We start from the raw sequence: 16,130 nt of genomic DNA, 5'->3' as shown, positions 1-16,130 counted from the left end.
CACTCCCATTATTTAAGTTATTGCATTGTATATGTTCCAAGCTGCATTCTACGTGTACCAAAATTTCTATCTTTGGGTAATTGTATTGTTTTGCCTACACACTCCCATCATCCAAATTATTGCATTGTACATGTTCCAAGCTGCATTCTACGTGTTCCAAAATTTCTATCTTTGGGTAATTGTATTGTTTTACCTACACACTCCCATTATTTAAGTTATTGCATTGTATATGTTCCAAGCTGCATTCTACGTGTTCCAAAATTTCTATCTTTGGGTAATTGTATTGTTTTGCCTACACACTCCCATCATCCAAATTATTGCATTGTACATGTTCCAAGCTGCATTCTACGTGTTCCAAAATTTCTATCTTTGGGTAATTGTATTGTTTTGCCTACACACTCCCATCATCCAAATTATTGCATTGTACATGTTCCAAGCTGCATTCTACGTGTACCAAAATTTCTATCTTTGGGTAATTGTATTGTTTTGCCTACACACTCCCATCATCCAAATTATTGCATTGTACATGTTCCAAGCTGCATTCTACGTGTTCCAAAATTTCTATCTTTGGGTAATTGTATTGTTTTACCTACACACTCCTATCATTCAAATTATTGCATTGTACATGTTCCAAGCTGCATTCTACGTGTTCCAAAATTTCTATCTTTGAGTAATTGTATTGTTTTGCCTACACACTCCCATCATCCAAATTATTGCATTGTACATGTTCCAAGCTGCATTCTTCGTGTTCCAAATTTTCTATCTTTGGGTAATTGTTTTGTTTTGCCTACACATTCCTATCATTCAAATTATTGCATTGTCATTGTACATGTTCCAAGCTGCATTCTATGTGTTCCAAAATTTCTATCTTTGGGTAATTGTATTGTTATGCCTACACACTCCATTATTCAAATTATTGCATTGTACATGTTCCAAGCTGCATTCTACGTGTTCCAAATTTTCTATCATTGGGTAATTGTATTGTTTTGCCTACACACTCCCATTATTTAAGTTATTGCATTGTACATGTTCCAAGCTGCATTCTACGTGTTCCAAAATGTATATCTTTAGGGGATAATATTGTTTTGCCTACACACTCCCATCATCCAAATTATTGCATTGTACATGTTCCAAGCTGCATTCTACGTGTTCCAAAATTTCCATCTTTGGGTAATTGTATTGTTTTGTCTACACATCACTCAGGCGCGGATCCAGGATTTTCCAATAGGGGCGGGGCCGGAAATTTAGAAATTGCGCAGACCGTTTTTGTCCAACTCAATATACCAATACTGACAAGGTCATAATAGAAGCACCATACCGGTACATCGGGGGGGGGGGGGGGCTATATAGCCCCTTGCCCGAAAAAGTAATTTTCTGGTTTCACAATTCGGCTAGTGAGCGAAGCGAGCGAGCAAAAATTTGAGCATAATATGTATTTTGTGAAAGTATTATTTGTCACCAAAATAAATGAGAAAAGATTTTTTTTTAAATCATATTCGGGCAGCTCGCTGTTCCCCCCCCCCCATTACTGGCGAAGCGCATAAGCTTTGATGCTTCATTAAATTATGAGAGAAAGAAGATGATTCGTTGTTCCATTCTCGATTCTTAATCCTTATTTGAATTCAGTTTTCTTTAAATTATTAGAGAAAGAAGACGATTCTTTGTACCATTCTCGTCTCTTAATCCTTGTTGAATTTACCTTTTCCCCTTCAGCACGAGGCGTGGAAGCTTTTACGTTGTATTAAATTATTAGAGAAAGAAGATGATTCGTTGTTCCATTCTCGACTCTTAATCCTTGTTTGAATTTATTTTTCATAAAATTATTATAGAAAAAGGTCTAGCGACGCCCCTGTGCCTACCCTAGATAACACTGAGTGGGTGGGGAAGAGAAAAGTCGGGTGAGAAAGGGGGAAAGAAAAGGAAATGGCGCTAAGTGACAGTAACGACGAATAAGGGAAAACTGTAATCCGGAGATTTGGGGGTCATTCCTGAAGGCTTGGCAAACGTTATTGAATAGAGGGGGCCGGGCCGACCGCATAAAATCTCGAGCCGCGGATTCAAAGTTAAACGTTAAAAACAGCCCCTGCGCTACAAAGGTCATCACTCTTTAGTGAGAAATTTGAAAAGGGCACAATATGTTGGATCTCTTTTAAATAGAAGCTATATACTCAACAGTCAGATTTTAAATAAACGGTAGGGCGCTTATTTTGCCCTTCATTTGGATTCAGCTCACAACCAACTCGCTTGTGTTTGTATTTGAACTCATGTTGGTAGTAATCATGGACAGGGGCGGCAATCCTGGATCCGATACGGGGACACGTCCCCCAGGAAATTTAGTAATATAGCTAGAAAGAAATCTAGCGGAAAGAACGTACATATTGAGCTTAGGGATTTTCTAGAATACATGATTTCAGCATTCAACATTGCAAAATCTCGCTTGGTCGCTACGTACACCCCGGTCCTCGCCCGATAACACAAAACTATGATATGACGCTCCCGGGCCGTGATTTATCCATGGTTGGTGTAATAGATCTGTTTTTTCTTTCATTTCTACTAACCTAATTATGTGCTATCACAATCATGATTGTTTCATTTTCCCTTTAAAGCAGGCGCGTAGCTAGGGGCAGTAGGGGCAGTAAGAGAACATAGGACGAAAAAGGAGCAGACAAAGCAACATTTTTGGAAATTCTGACAAGTCGAGAACGGTACAACGAACCGTCTTCTTTCTCTAATAATAAATGAAATGTCAAAGCTTCCGCGCTTCGCTCGCTCGGGGGCAACTGAATTCAGACAAGGATTGAGAGTCAAGAATGAAACAACGAATCTTCTTCTTTCACTAATAATATAATTAAAACTAAATTCAAATAAGGATTAAGAGTCGAGAATGGAACAACGAATCATCTTCTTTCTCTAATAATTTAATAAAACGTCAAAGCTTCCACGCCTCGTGCTGAAGGGGGAAAGCTGAATTCAAACAAGGATTAAGAGACGAGAATGGAACAAAGAATCGTCTTCTTTCTCTAATAATTTAATGAAGCGTCAGAAGTTTACGCGCGGGCGGGGAAAATTGAATTTAGACAAGGATTGAGAGTCGAGAATGGAACAACGAATCATCTTCTATCTCTAATAATTTAATAAAATGTCAAAGCTTATGCGCTTCGCCAGTAATGGGGGGGGGGGGGAACAGCGAGCTGCCCGAATATAATTTAAAAAAAAAATCTTTTCTCATTTATTTTGGTGACAAATAATACTTTCACAAAATACATATTATGCTCAAATTTTTGCTCGCTCGCTTCGCTCACTAGCCGAATTGTGAAACAAGAAAATTACTTTTTCGGGCAAGGGGCTATATAGCCCCCCCCCCCCCCGATGTACCGGTATGGTGCTTCTATTATGACCTTGTCAGTATTGGTATATTGAGTTGGACAAAAACGGTCTGCGCAATTTTTAAATTTCTGGCCCCCCCCCCCCCCTATTTGAAAATCCTGGATCCGCGCCTGAGTGATGTGTAGACAAAACAATACAATTACCCAAAGATAGAAATTTTGGAACACGTAGAATGCAGCTTGGAACATGTACAATGCAATAATTTGAATGATGGGAGTGTGTAGGCAAAACAATACAATTACCCACAGATAGAAATGTTGGAACACGTTAAATGCAGCTTGGAACATATACAATACAATAACTTAAATAATTGGAGTGTGTAGTCAAAACAATACAAATACCGAAAGATAGAAATTTTGAAACACGTAGAATGCAGCTTGGAACATGTACAATGCAATAACTTGATTGATGCAAACAATGCACCCATGACAAAGATATAAATTTATTTAGGACACGCAAAATGCAGTTTGGAACAGGTTAGATGCAATAACTTATATGGATGCAAGTATGAAGTCACAACAGTACAATACAAATTTGGAAATGCACTAACTTAATTGATGCAAGTATAGATGCAATTAATATATTCAAAACAATACAAGTGTAGTGAAATACATATCTTCTCTTGCTTGAATCGGTAGTGCAGATGTGGTGTCATAGCCTAGATAGATATGCATGCACAGCATGTACGGACAGTACACACGCTGTGTCGGCACAAGCATAATGCATATTCATTAGGGGGCGTCAACATTTCCTTTACGTAGTGACGTGCGCAAACCTCTACGGGTTCCAAAAGATTGCCTACCCTATAATGGAGACTACAGTGTCTCCAACTCGTACAACAGAAAAGGAAAAAAGAAAGTTTTGCACGTCTCAGCTGTCTGTAACGGCAACAGAAGTAATTAGAGATTAGATTTGAATGTTTTTGATACTATCTTTTGAAATTTTAACTAAATAATGACCTAAATAATTTTGAAGCTGTAAACCTGTTCGTTACTCTCATATATGTCACATGCCGTAACTTCTTGTTTGGGTCTTATTGTTTCAGATTAAATTAGGGCTCACAACAGCATGTCGGAAGGCTTATATCCGCTCAATACAGAATATATCCGCTCAATACTGGCCAAAATACGTTTTCAACTTTAGAGGCTTCTATGTATAGAATAACCGCACAATTATGGTTAGATGCTGTTTTTCCGAAGGTTCGTATTTTCGAAGATTGATAATTCCGAACGCTCGTTACTCCAAAGGTTTGTTATTTTGAAGGTTCGTATTTCCGAAAATGAAATAGGGTTCATAATTCCGAAAACGATTTAGGGTTCGTAATTCAATTTCTTCTCTTTCTATATCTCTCATTATGTTATTCTTTGTTTTTATTTTTCAATTTTCCTCTTCCTATCTATAAACAGCATAATATAAATAAATAGCTAAATTATTTGGCGGCCGCCAGTCTTTCCATAATTATGTTATGTTCCTTTCCTTCTATCGTCTTCTCTTAAAGCATGAATGAAAAGTAGGTATTGCCTGGGACATGGGTAATCAGGCTAAACATGAAGAGAGAGAGAAAAAAAAAATTCAATATTCAATATTCTGTGCGACACCCCCCCCCCCCCACCAGTCAGCATATTGTCGGTAAAATTGCGCTGCCGTCGGGAAAAAGAGAAAAGGGGGAGGGAAAAAAGAGAGGGAAAAAAGAGAGGGAAAGGGAAAGAAAAGAAAAAAAGAAAAAGAAAAGAAAAGAAAGAAAGGAAAAAAAAGGAAAGAAAAGAGAAGAAAGAAAGAGAAAAAGAAAAAGAGGGAGGAGAGGAAAGAAAGGAAAAGAAAGAAAAGAAAGAAAAGGAAAAAGAAGAAAAAAGAGTGAAAGGGAAACAAAAGAAAAGGGGATCAAAGAGAGGAGAGAGAGGGGAGGTAAGAGTCTGAGAGAGAAGGAGTGGGAGTAAAAGAGAGAAAGGGGTTGTTGGGTGGAGTCGTCTCGTCGAGGGAGCAAGAAAGACACAGGTAAATATGTTGCTGTGTCGGGTCAGCTGTGTCGGTATTCTTGCTCGATCCTCGTGTACTATATCAATGCAGCAGTTTGAAGTCAGTGAGATGTATATTGTCGGTCGGCCGACAAGTTTTTTTTCCCCTACGAACCGTGACTTCTTATCCGCTTTGACGACTTCGAGAGTGACTACAACTACAATACTTGTATTTTCTCGAAGTTTCACTTTCCTATAATATCAGCTAAAGAAATCAGAGGTTAAAAATTTTCGGGGAAACTAAATTCAATCAAAGTTTAAGAGTCAACAACGGTACGACGAATCGTCTTCCTTTCTTTATATTGTGATGAAACGCCAAAAATTCCGTGCTTTGCGCGGAAGGGTAAACTTCTTTTAGACGAGTCGAGAACGGTAAAATGAATCGTCTTCTTTCTCTAATAATTTAGGGAAAGGTCAAAGCTTCCGCGCTTCGCGCGAGATTGGGAAACTGAATTCAGACAAATAGGGCTTATTAAAAGTCAAAAACGGTACAACGAACCGTGTTCTTTCTCTAATAATTTAAGGAAACGTCAAAGCTTTCGCGCTTTGCGCGAGAGGGGGAAACTGAATTCAGATGAATAGGGCTTAATAAGATTCAAAAACGGTACGATGAATCGTCTTCCTTTCTCTATATTGTGATGAAACGCCCAAAATTCCGCGCTTCGCACGGAAGGGGAAAACTTCAATAAGGCGAGTCGAGAACAGTAAGACGAATCGTCTTCTTTCTCTAATAAATTAAGGAAACGTCAAAGCTTCCGCGCTTCGCGCGAGATGGGGAAACTGAATTCAGACAAAAATAATAGGGCGTATTTAGAGTCGAAAACAGTACAACGAATCGTGTCCTTTCTCTAATAATTAAAGGAAACGTCAAAGCTTCCGCGCTTCGCGCGAGAGGGGGAAACTGAATTCAGATGAATAGGGCTTAATAAGAGTAAAAAAAGGTACGATGAATCGTCTTCCTTTCTCTATATTGTGATGAAACGCCAAAAATTCCGCGCGTTTCGCGCGGAAGAGGAAAACTTCATTTAGACGAGTCGAGAACGGTACAACGAATCGTCTTCTTTCTCTAATAATTTAAGGAAACGTCAAAGCTTCCGCGCTTCGCGCGAGAGGGGGAAACTGAATTCAGACAAAATAATGGGGCTTATTTAGAGTCGAAAACAGTACAACAAATCGTGTTCTTTCTCTAATAATTTAAGGAAACGTCAAAGCTTCCGCGCTTCGCGCGAGAGGGGGAAACTGAATTCAGACAAAATAATGGGGTTTATTTAGAGTCGAAAACGGTACAACGAATCGTGATCTTTCTGTAATAAAATGAGGAAACGTCAAAGCTTTCGCGCTTTGCGCGAGAGGGGGAAACTGATTTAGATGAATAGGGCTTATTACCAGTCGAAAACGGTACAATTAATCGTCTTCTTTTCCTAATAATTTAAGAAAACGTCTAAGCTTCCGCGCTTCGCGCGGGAGGCCCATCACCCAAACCACCCTAATGAGCGCGCTTTTAAGTGATTTTCTTGCTCACTACCGCCCCTCCCTAAAATAAGATCCTAGCTCCGCGCCTGCATTAAAATATATAGCTATGATGCTGCTAAATTGAAGAAATAATTCGTATATTTATGTCGTCGAGGAAAAAACAATTTTGCGCATATGCAAGTACTATAGATGTCCATAGGAAAAACAATTTAGCCTTTGACCCCAGGTTTATAGGGTTGAATTTGTAGATATTGGACATTTAATTTTGTCGGTAATTGGTGGCTAGTTTTGTCGGTAATCGTTGGCCTCTACACCCCCCCCCACTGATCTAGCGACGCCCCTGGTTAGATTTTGGGATATCTCGCTGCAGATAGAAGCATATTTAATTTTTTAATTAAATGTAGGCCTATTCCAGATGAGTTGATGGAGAATTTTAATGATGATAGTGTCGGAGTTCATGAAACTGTAGTTCACAAACTGCTGAATTAAAAAAATCAGGCCTGCAAAAAATAGTTCCTATAATAGAAAATATATAATTTATTAGGCCTAATGAGATCTCAATATGTTCCTGAGAAGAGGTATGCTTATTGGAGTGACAATTTACCTGTACCATTAACCATTAAAGCGATTGGGTAACATTGCCTTAGATTCTGAAACAAAATCCTGGATTTAGCTCATGCTGCAATGATAATTATAAACCGCTTGTCTAATCATCAAGATAATTATTTATGATTGGAATTCGAAATCAAAGTTTGCGTTTTCCTAACGGTTTTCATAATACTTCAGTCTATTGGGGGGGAAACGAGTAGGCCTATGGTAAAACCGGTCACTCTAAGATTTTTACTTTTTTGAGTGAATAAATCCAGTTAGAACCAGTTCCGAAGGTATGGCGAAATACCAAAATCTTCAAACTCCCTACAACTTCTTAGACAGTCATTTTGGATTAAAAACACAGTATATATACCCAGGCGCGGATCCAGGATTTCTTAGGGGTGGGGCCCAATTTTTTAAAATTTTTGCTCCCGAAAATTAAAAAATCGCGCCGGCCGAAAATGCGCTTAGTGGGGGTGGGGTGGGGTGGGGGGGGGGGGGGCGGCCATCTCCCCAAAAAGGTAAAATTAACGTGTTTTTACACGTTTTTTTCCCCTGGATCCGCCACTGTATATACCAGTGGATTATTAGTAAATGCACTGTAACATTAGTCGCTACAGTACCATTAACATGATTGCACTTATCATTACATTGTTCAATTTTACTACGGCCATTTATATCTTTAAATATCTAGTGTACAGCCTTGGGTTTCCATTTATTTTAAGCAATACATTAATGATGTACTAAAAGTAAAGGTAACATTAATGTATGATTGGGTAAAATTGCATAATACTTCAAAATATATTATATTAACTTGTGCTGGTTTTTGAATGGAAAATGCATTTGCTATCATAACAATTTTGACATTTCCATGGTCAAAGTTACACATATGCCTGTACTGACTTCACTCTCATTAGTTTCTGTAAAGTAATCTTGGTAAAAGAAAAGCACACACACAGAATTATACGAACTTTCACAAAGAGCGTGAAATAAAATAGGAAAAATAAGAGCTTCGATTTCACAATGTGAAGTTTCATTTCTCTCTACTAATCATTTTTCTTCTTGTTATTAGTTCAAGCTGGAATTTAAAATCATCGCTTGTATAGTTAAAAGCTATTTGTGTAATGTTCCTGTTCGAAATGATGCACAAACAAAATCAAATGCAATTCTAAAATGGAACCAAGAATAAGAATCTAGGATATGCAAAAACGTGCTCATGAATGCCATTATTTAGTTTCAATATCGTTTAGAAAGTGAATCCATTAAGAAATCGATATGCTTGTATTTCTAGAAATTATAGAAATTGAAGTCATCGAATAGCTGAATATGATGATCGTCCTTCAGGCAAAGTCTTCCAATTCATGTATAGTAAATGGTCTTAAGTTAAACCATAACAACCCCAAATATAACGATATACATTTTCAGTGTATAAGAGAAAAAAATCAGGCCGGAAGAGCTCATGTGCGGCGGATCCGACGATGGAGGGACAAGGGGAATTACCCCTCCCCTCTCCCCCTTATTTTCTAAAGTCGGGAATAGGGAATTTAAACAATGGAAGGTAAACTCAGGGATGTCTCTGGTGTATTATATATCATACCTTCTATGAAAGATGCCTTTCCATTACGAAAACACAATACCAGATCTGGGGGTTCCGGGGCACGTGCCCCCTTCATACACGCTAAATCTCAAGTACCCATCGAGTATTACTCACAAAACTGAAAATATCACCTCCCCCCCTCGTCGCGGCTTATTGAGATCTCCCGTACATGCCAAGAAAATAAAATGTGAGAATATTTTTTTTTTTGCAGACTTGGCCCCACTTCTGCCAGGGAATCCTGGATCCTCCACTGAAACGGCACCCCTCCTGTGGTATGAAATGTTCTTCATATCACACTCGTCCCCTCCTTTCAATTAGGCAGTGATTATTTTTTGGTCTCATTCATGTTGCGCTTTGTTCTGTCGCAAATTCTCACCTCCGAAAGTATAAACTTTCTCGACCCAAAATGTGTAACATATAATTATGACGTCAACATAAAAACATCATTTTCGCGTTGAAAAATGGGGTGAGGTGAAGAATTGTTATTAGAAGCAGCGAAAATTGTCTAGTTCCTAGTAAATCTCGCAATTTCATAGCAATCGTGATCATGGCATCAAAAACGACACAGGAAGAAAAAGTATCCTTTTCTGCACCCCTAATTTCATTAATATATATTATGTACTAATAAGTGTGCGACACTTATCACAGTGGCGGATCCAGGGGGGGGGGGGGGGGGGGGGAGCCCAGTCCCCCTCCACTAGGAAAAAATACAGTTAAAAACACGTTAATTTTACCTTTTTTTTTAGATTGGCCCCCTCCCCTGGCACTCAAGGGGGGGGGGGGGTGGTGCAATTTTTCAAATTTTCGAGGGCCAAAAAAAAAAAAAAAAAAAATAGTGCTCACTATGCAACTCCCCCCCCCGCTTATTCACCGGCTGGCCGTTTCCCCGCTATATATTCTCTTACGAATTGGGCCCCCTCTTTGGCCCCCTCCCCTGCCGCCGGCTGGATCCGGGCCTGACTTTTCATCGCCCCAATATTTGCAAAACCTAGGTATGTAAGATAAATGATGTGTGAAATCTTATTGTCCTTGTTTTTTCCCTAACCTTCACAATCATGAAGCGAGTTCAATCCCGACCTGCATATCGGTGATTACCGGCGCGTGTAAACCTATAAAGCAAGCACAGGACGCAATATTCTAGTAGTTACATTACAGTCGAGGACCACAAATATGATCTATGTGTACGTGAAGTTTGTTCTCTGCGGTAGTCTCAATTCTTTATATAATTTCAACCTGCACGTTGCAAAATACTCAAGCTTTATAGATCTGCAAAGGCAACCACAGCAAGCTCATCTTCACCTCGCTCTACATACCAATGGCTAAGCTAGTGAACATTTGAGCTGATTTTAACAAACTTTTTGGACGTCGGTGTGTGATAATATCTTTTCCATGATGACGCTTTACTCGACGTCGTTCGCGAGTTGGTTGGTTGTTATGATTGTTGCCATCGCTGTCATAAACGTCGAGGCTCAGTCACAGGGAAACACGTCTAACCAAAGTAAGAATGCGAGGTTTTATTTATTTATTTACCTTTTTGTTTACTTATTTATTTATTTATTCAATATTATCTTATTTATTTACGGATGCATTCATTTATTTATTCATGTATTTATTCATTTACTTACTTATTCATTCATTTATTTATTCATTCATTTGTTTATTCATTGATTTTAAAAAAAACTTGATACAAGTCATGTGCAAGTTTATTTTACTCATCTAAGACAAAGGAAAAAATGATTTTGTGATGCCCATGTAAATAAAAAAGGTATACTCGTCCAATTTTACGATTTGATCAAGAAAATGGATTTTAAGAATTGTGATGGAAGGTGTAGGTGACCGCGGTGTATAACTTGTTATCCACACCTATCAACAATGGGTTCAGCACATCATATAGCATATGTTTTTATATTTTAATCGGTAAAATACATGATTTTTCGCTAATTTCCTTTATTGGGTTGCGATGGACAGCAGCTGCTTCAGGACTCCCGGGGTCCCTGTTAATTGTAAACTGCTCAGTTCCCATATTTCTTTATTTGTCAAAGAGTAAATTATGTCTGAAAATATGTTAACATATTTTTTTGCAATATGAAATTATTTAGGATTACATATTGAATGCAGAAATAAAATTCAATCAAACAGTTCAATATCCATAAGCTGTTGACGTGTATTGGTTCAATGATCATTCTTTCATAACAATTTTGTTGTTTAGGTCTAATTCTTTAGCAGCCCACTTGTACATTCCTACAGAACAAAGACCTTTATACTTTATATTTATACGGCAATCTACATTGAAATCAGTATGATCTGATACTTGGAATTAATTTTGCATGTCATGATTATCTAGTCCATTGAAGCAAGATTATCTACATTTCGTACCTTTTTGTGCTATGCTGAACAAATTATTGCTCGTAAACATAAATTGAACCCTGATTTAACTGAATATATATATAACTACTTCTACCACTACTACCACTACTACTTTAAAGGTAAAGACCAGTATTGGAAACGCCCCAATTTAAAAAAATGAAATGAAAGCTCTTATTATCAATCATGTGAAAGAATATGTTTTGAATAATACATGATGATACAAATTTTGCCGGGAAATCGCCTAATTGATATATTTGGTAAATTTGTTTATCTATTGGTGTATGAGAGATAAAAACGCACGTGTCGCGCACGTGTGCGTAGTCCCATATACATCTTTGTGTACAGTGCTTGTAACTTTATGAAGACTGGGCCAAATTTCTAATCATTTTGATGATTCCAGAACCTTGCAGTACATCTATGCTAGATGATCAACCTTTTCTGATCGATTTTACAACGTTTCTTTCACAATGCAATAACTGGTCTTTATCTTTAAATACTATTACTACTACTACTACTACTACTACTACTACTACTACTACTTCTACTAATGATAATAGTAATATTAATAAAAATAGTTATGATATTAATTAAAGTAGTAATAATAATAATAACAAGAATGATAACGATAATAGTAACGATTAGGATAATAGTAGTAATAATGATAACAACTTTAATTATAATAATTATAATAATGATAATGATGATTACGATGACGATGATAATGATAATTATCATTATCCTACTGTGACAATTAACAGTCGAGTCATTTAAACCAGACATGTCAGACTCGTATGTGAAGTGGTGAGTGATTTAAAAAAATGGAATGGGACACAGTGTGATTCATCGACGAGGGATTTTATGGAATGAAACGTCATCTCTCTCTCTCTCTTTCCCTCCCCTTTCTCTCTCTCTCTCCTTCTCTCTCTCTCTCACTTTCTCTCTCTTGTTCTCCCTTTCACTGTCTCTCTCTCTCTCACACTATCTTTCTCTTCCTCTCTCTCTCTCTCTCTCCCTTTCTCTCTTTTCTCATTGTCTCCCTCTCTCTCCCACCCTCACACCCTCCCACTCTCTCTCTCCTCCTCTCTTTCCCTCTCTTTCTCTGATCCCCCCTCTCTCTCTCTCTCTCTCTCTCTCTCTCTCTCATTGTCTCTCTCTCCCTCCCTCACACCCTACCCCTCTCCCCCTCTCTCTCTGTGCCCTCTTTCTCTCCCCCTCTCTCTTTCCCTCTCTTTCTCTAATATTATTGTCACTCTCTCACTAAAATCGACAGACAATATCCAATCATTGACGAATGTTTCTACATGTACCATGGTATGGTATAAGTCACTAGATTTCTTTTTCTGTTTTTTTCTTCTTCAAAACTAAGATACAAAAACAAATGATGAAACAGATTATGAAAAGGATACTGTGCACTTTCATATGTAGACGTACGAGGGATAAGAAATGGGCAAAAAATAAAAAAAATACATAATTCCAGTTTTAATGAAGCCTGGTACAGATATAATTTCCTGACAGTAAAATTGTTCATGGAAGATCTCGACAGTATTGTAAAAGGAGAATGGAATGGTACTGTTTTTAATCATGTGGAAGCAGTCATTGGAGAGATGTTTCAATTTGTTTGAAGAAGAATACGCAAATACCAGTCCTTAGATTCATTTATCATGTGATGGGATGATATTGATAACAGATACTGAAGTATGCAGCAAGAATGTGCTTTTGATCAATGTATATTATAGCCCTATACTCTCTCTCTCTCTCTTGTAAAGTGCCATATCGTTTGACTTTGGCGATCATGCTGTTCCACAACCCTCGGCTCCTAGCCTTCTGTATGAGTACCACTCCCAGTTCTTTTACTCCTCTCTCTTCCAACAATTTCTGCAGACTGTCCATCCAAAGTATCCTCCTTCTTCCCCCACTCCTTCTTCCCACAATTTTCCCTGTCACAGCAAGATTCTCAAGGCCTTCTTTACGTGTAATGTGACCCATGAACTTCAACTGCCTAATCAACATCTCACGTATCATTTTCCTTTGCACTCCAGCTCGTGTAAGAACTTCCTCATTACTAACTTTGTCAGTCCAGGGGATTTTCATCATTCTTCTTAAAAACCACATTTCTCAACTTTCCAAATGCTTTTTAGTATCAGAGGCTAAAGTCCATGTTTCACTACCATTAAGTACTGGGTACTTACAGAGAATAATGATAAAGAGATGCTCCTAAATTTGAAAGGCTTTTGAAAGGACTATTACTGTATTGGTTCACATAATCGCAGGGGGGGGGGGGGTCAAATGTATTGATAATCCACTTATTGATGGGATGGACAGTGTATAAACAGTCACCGAACTATATGCAGGTAATTTAAAAGTACAGGATGATAGACATATGAAAGCGAATATATGAATATGTCATTAAGAATAGATATTTTGGCTTGTGCAAGTTGAATATGTCGACTTTATTAAAAAAAACACGTATCAATTAAACTGGTTTCTATGTGTCTTGGTCATTGTGCAGGTACTATGTCAATATCTTTACCACATAACATGCATGGTTCTTCATATTGGAATATACTCAAAAATGATTCTTACAAAGATGGTGTTAAAGACGTTATTTGGCGTACAAAGAAAAATCATACAAAACTTGGTCATCAGTATGCATGGGACCAATGCAAATCGAGGATTAATAATTACACTGTCTTGTTTCAAAACAAACCACAAAAGCTTTGAAAATCTAAAAAGAAAAATTTGAGTGTTTTAGAAAAAGTCTTAAAGAATTGCATGAGCAACAACATGTAGGCAATAATGAGTAAGAAGAAAAAATGAAACGTGTTTAGGAAAAGATCAATATGTATCATAACAACGAGTGTGATGGTGCAAGAGTGGGGGCAAGAGTTACTTATTTTTAAGGAGATGAAAGCAATTCTAAATACATCTTGAATTTGGAAAAAAAGAAATGGAGCAAGAAAGTACATATCCGCTTAAAAATAGGAAGTAATTTAGAAAATGATACCAGTAAACTTATAAACTATGCTGAAAAAATTATTCTTTCTCATAAAAAATATAATACCTGGATCCTTCTGCAGACGATACATACTTTAAGCACTTGTAGCTACTTGCTTCCTCTATATAGAAAAATTCCCCAATCGGTGCCTGTTGATCCCCCATGATCCTCTTTTTCTTATGTTAGTTGAGAGCTGAGTTGATGAGATAGCCACCTGTCAGTGACCTGGCTGGGTGGTCTAATCACTTCTAGCCCAGTAGTATTGACGGTCTTTAAGCAACTAAAGAGCACTCAATTGTGTCTGAAGCAGACAAAGGTGAAGGATGACTTTCAATCAACGATTTAAAAAATGCTTTACAGCAGGATTCACGCAGGATCGATAATTTAGGATATATCAAATAAAAGTTAAATGAATTCCATGTAGGGTAATAATGGATAGTATTATTTAATGTGAGAACAAATCTGAAATGTATCAAGAAGCAGGTTATTCATGTATTTAAACATGAAAATCTTTCCCTAGTGTTTAGCGTTTATATACAAAAATTGTCAATGTTTTAAATTAATAATGGGTTTGTATGGGCTAAATAAAGGGAGCCAACCAAAATGCGAAGCGATTTCTTTCGGATTATTTATTTATTTATTAATTTATTAATTCCTTTATTTATTTATTTCTGATATTTAGACAGGGTGACTCATTATCACCAATAATAGTGGTCTTCCGTGAAGCCCTGTTAAGCATGATAAGAAACAATAGTAATAATAATTATAACAAAATCATAACAGCAACAGAGAATAAGTAACACCATGTATAAACATATAAACAAAGTATTTGGTATCCTCGTAATGACTGAATGGTTGGCGTGTGTTGTTTTGCTTTGATTTTTCGTTCAAGAAAACGTTGTTGCATATTTATATTAGCTTAATATAACAATTATAAAATTAGTTTTTAAATCCGATGAAAAATAACTGTTAGCCTATTTAGGTATGTATTAGACTTTGAAAAAAGGCAATATATACTTTGAGAGTTTATACACAAAGTATAGAAACTACTTAGGCTCAGTTAAGAAAGAAATTAGGGATTTTGAAATTGTTATATACATATTTACAAAAAAAAGAAAATTACATGATCATAAATTACTGGATAATATGCAAAATTAATGTAGTGTAGCAATTGAATATACACTCTTAATTAACAGTAAAAATACAAATATATTTATAACTGATAATAAATCTTATGAAATCATTCTTTCAATTTGAAAAGCATCATGTCGTCCTAGATTCAGGGCTAAAAAACAGACAATCACACATCTTGTGCAAGCAGGACAATTACAATTGTCATATCCTGGACAGAGTCAAAAAATAAAAAGCATCAAGTGACATTTTCCTAGCAATGAGGATTGAATACCATATTTTATCATGTTGTTCTGCAAGTGCATCATTAACCAATTCTCTCCAATCGGCGGAACTATAAGCTAAGAAAGATAACCAACAGTCTTTTGCAAGACTACACCAACAGTCCTTTTCAAGACTACAAGAAAGATTACCGAGAGTCGTTTTGGTAAATTTCGAAAATGGGTGGATAGTGATTTATTACAATTTTGATATATTTGGATGCCCCTGTGGATGTATTAAAAACACCAACAATTTTAGCCCCAAAACACTTCTGCTTTCGAGAAAAATTGAATTAAAAGATTTACCGCTGCTC

The sequence above is a fragment of the Strongylocentrotus purpuratus genome, unplaced genomic scaffold (genome assembly GCF_000002235.5).
Source record: "Strongylocentrotus purpuratus isolate Spur 01 unplaced genomic scaffold, Spur_5.0 spur5_scaffold_2, whole genome shotgun sequence".
In the NCBI taxonomy this organism is placed as follows: Eukaryota; Metazoa; Echinodermata; class Echinoidea; order Camarodonta; family Strongylocentrotidae; genus Strongylocentrotus; species Strongylocentrotus purpuratus.
Note: the sequence above shows the minus strand (reverse complement) of the source record.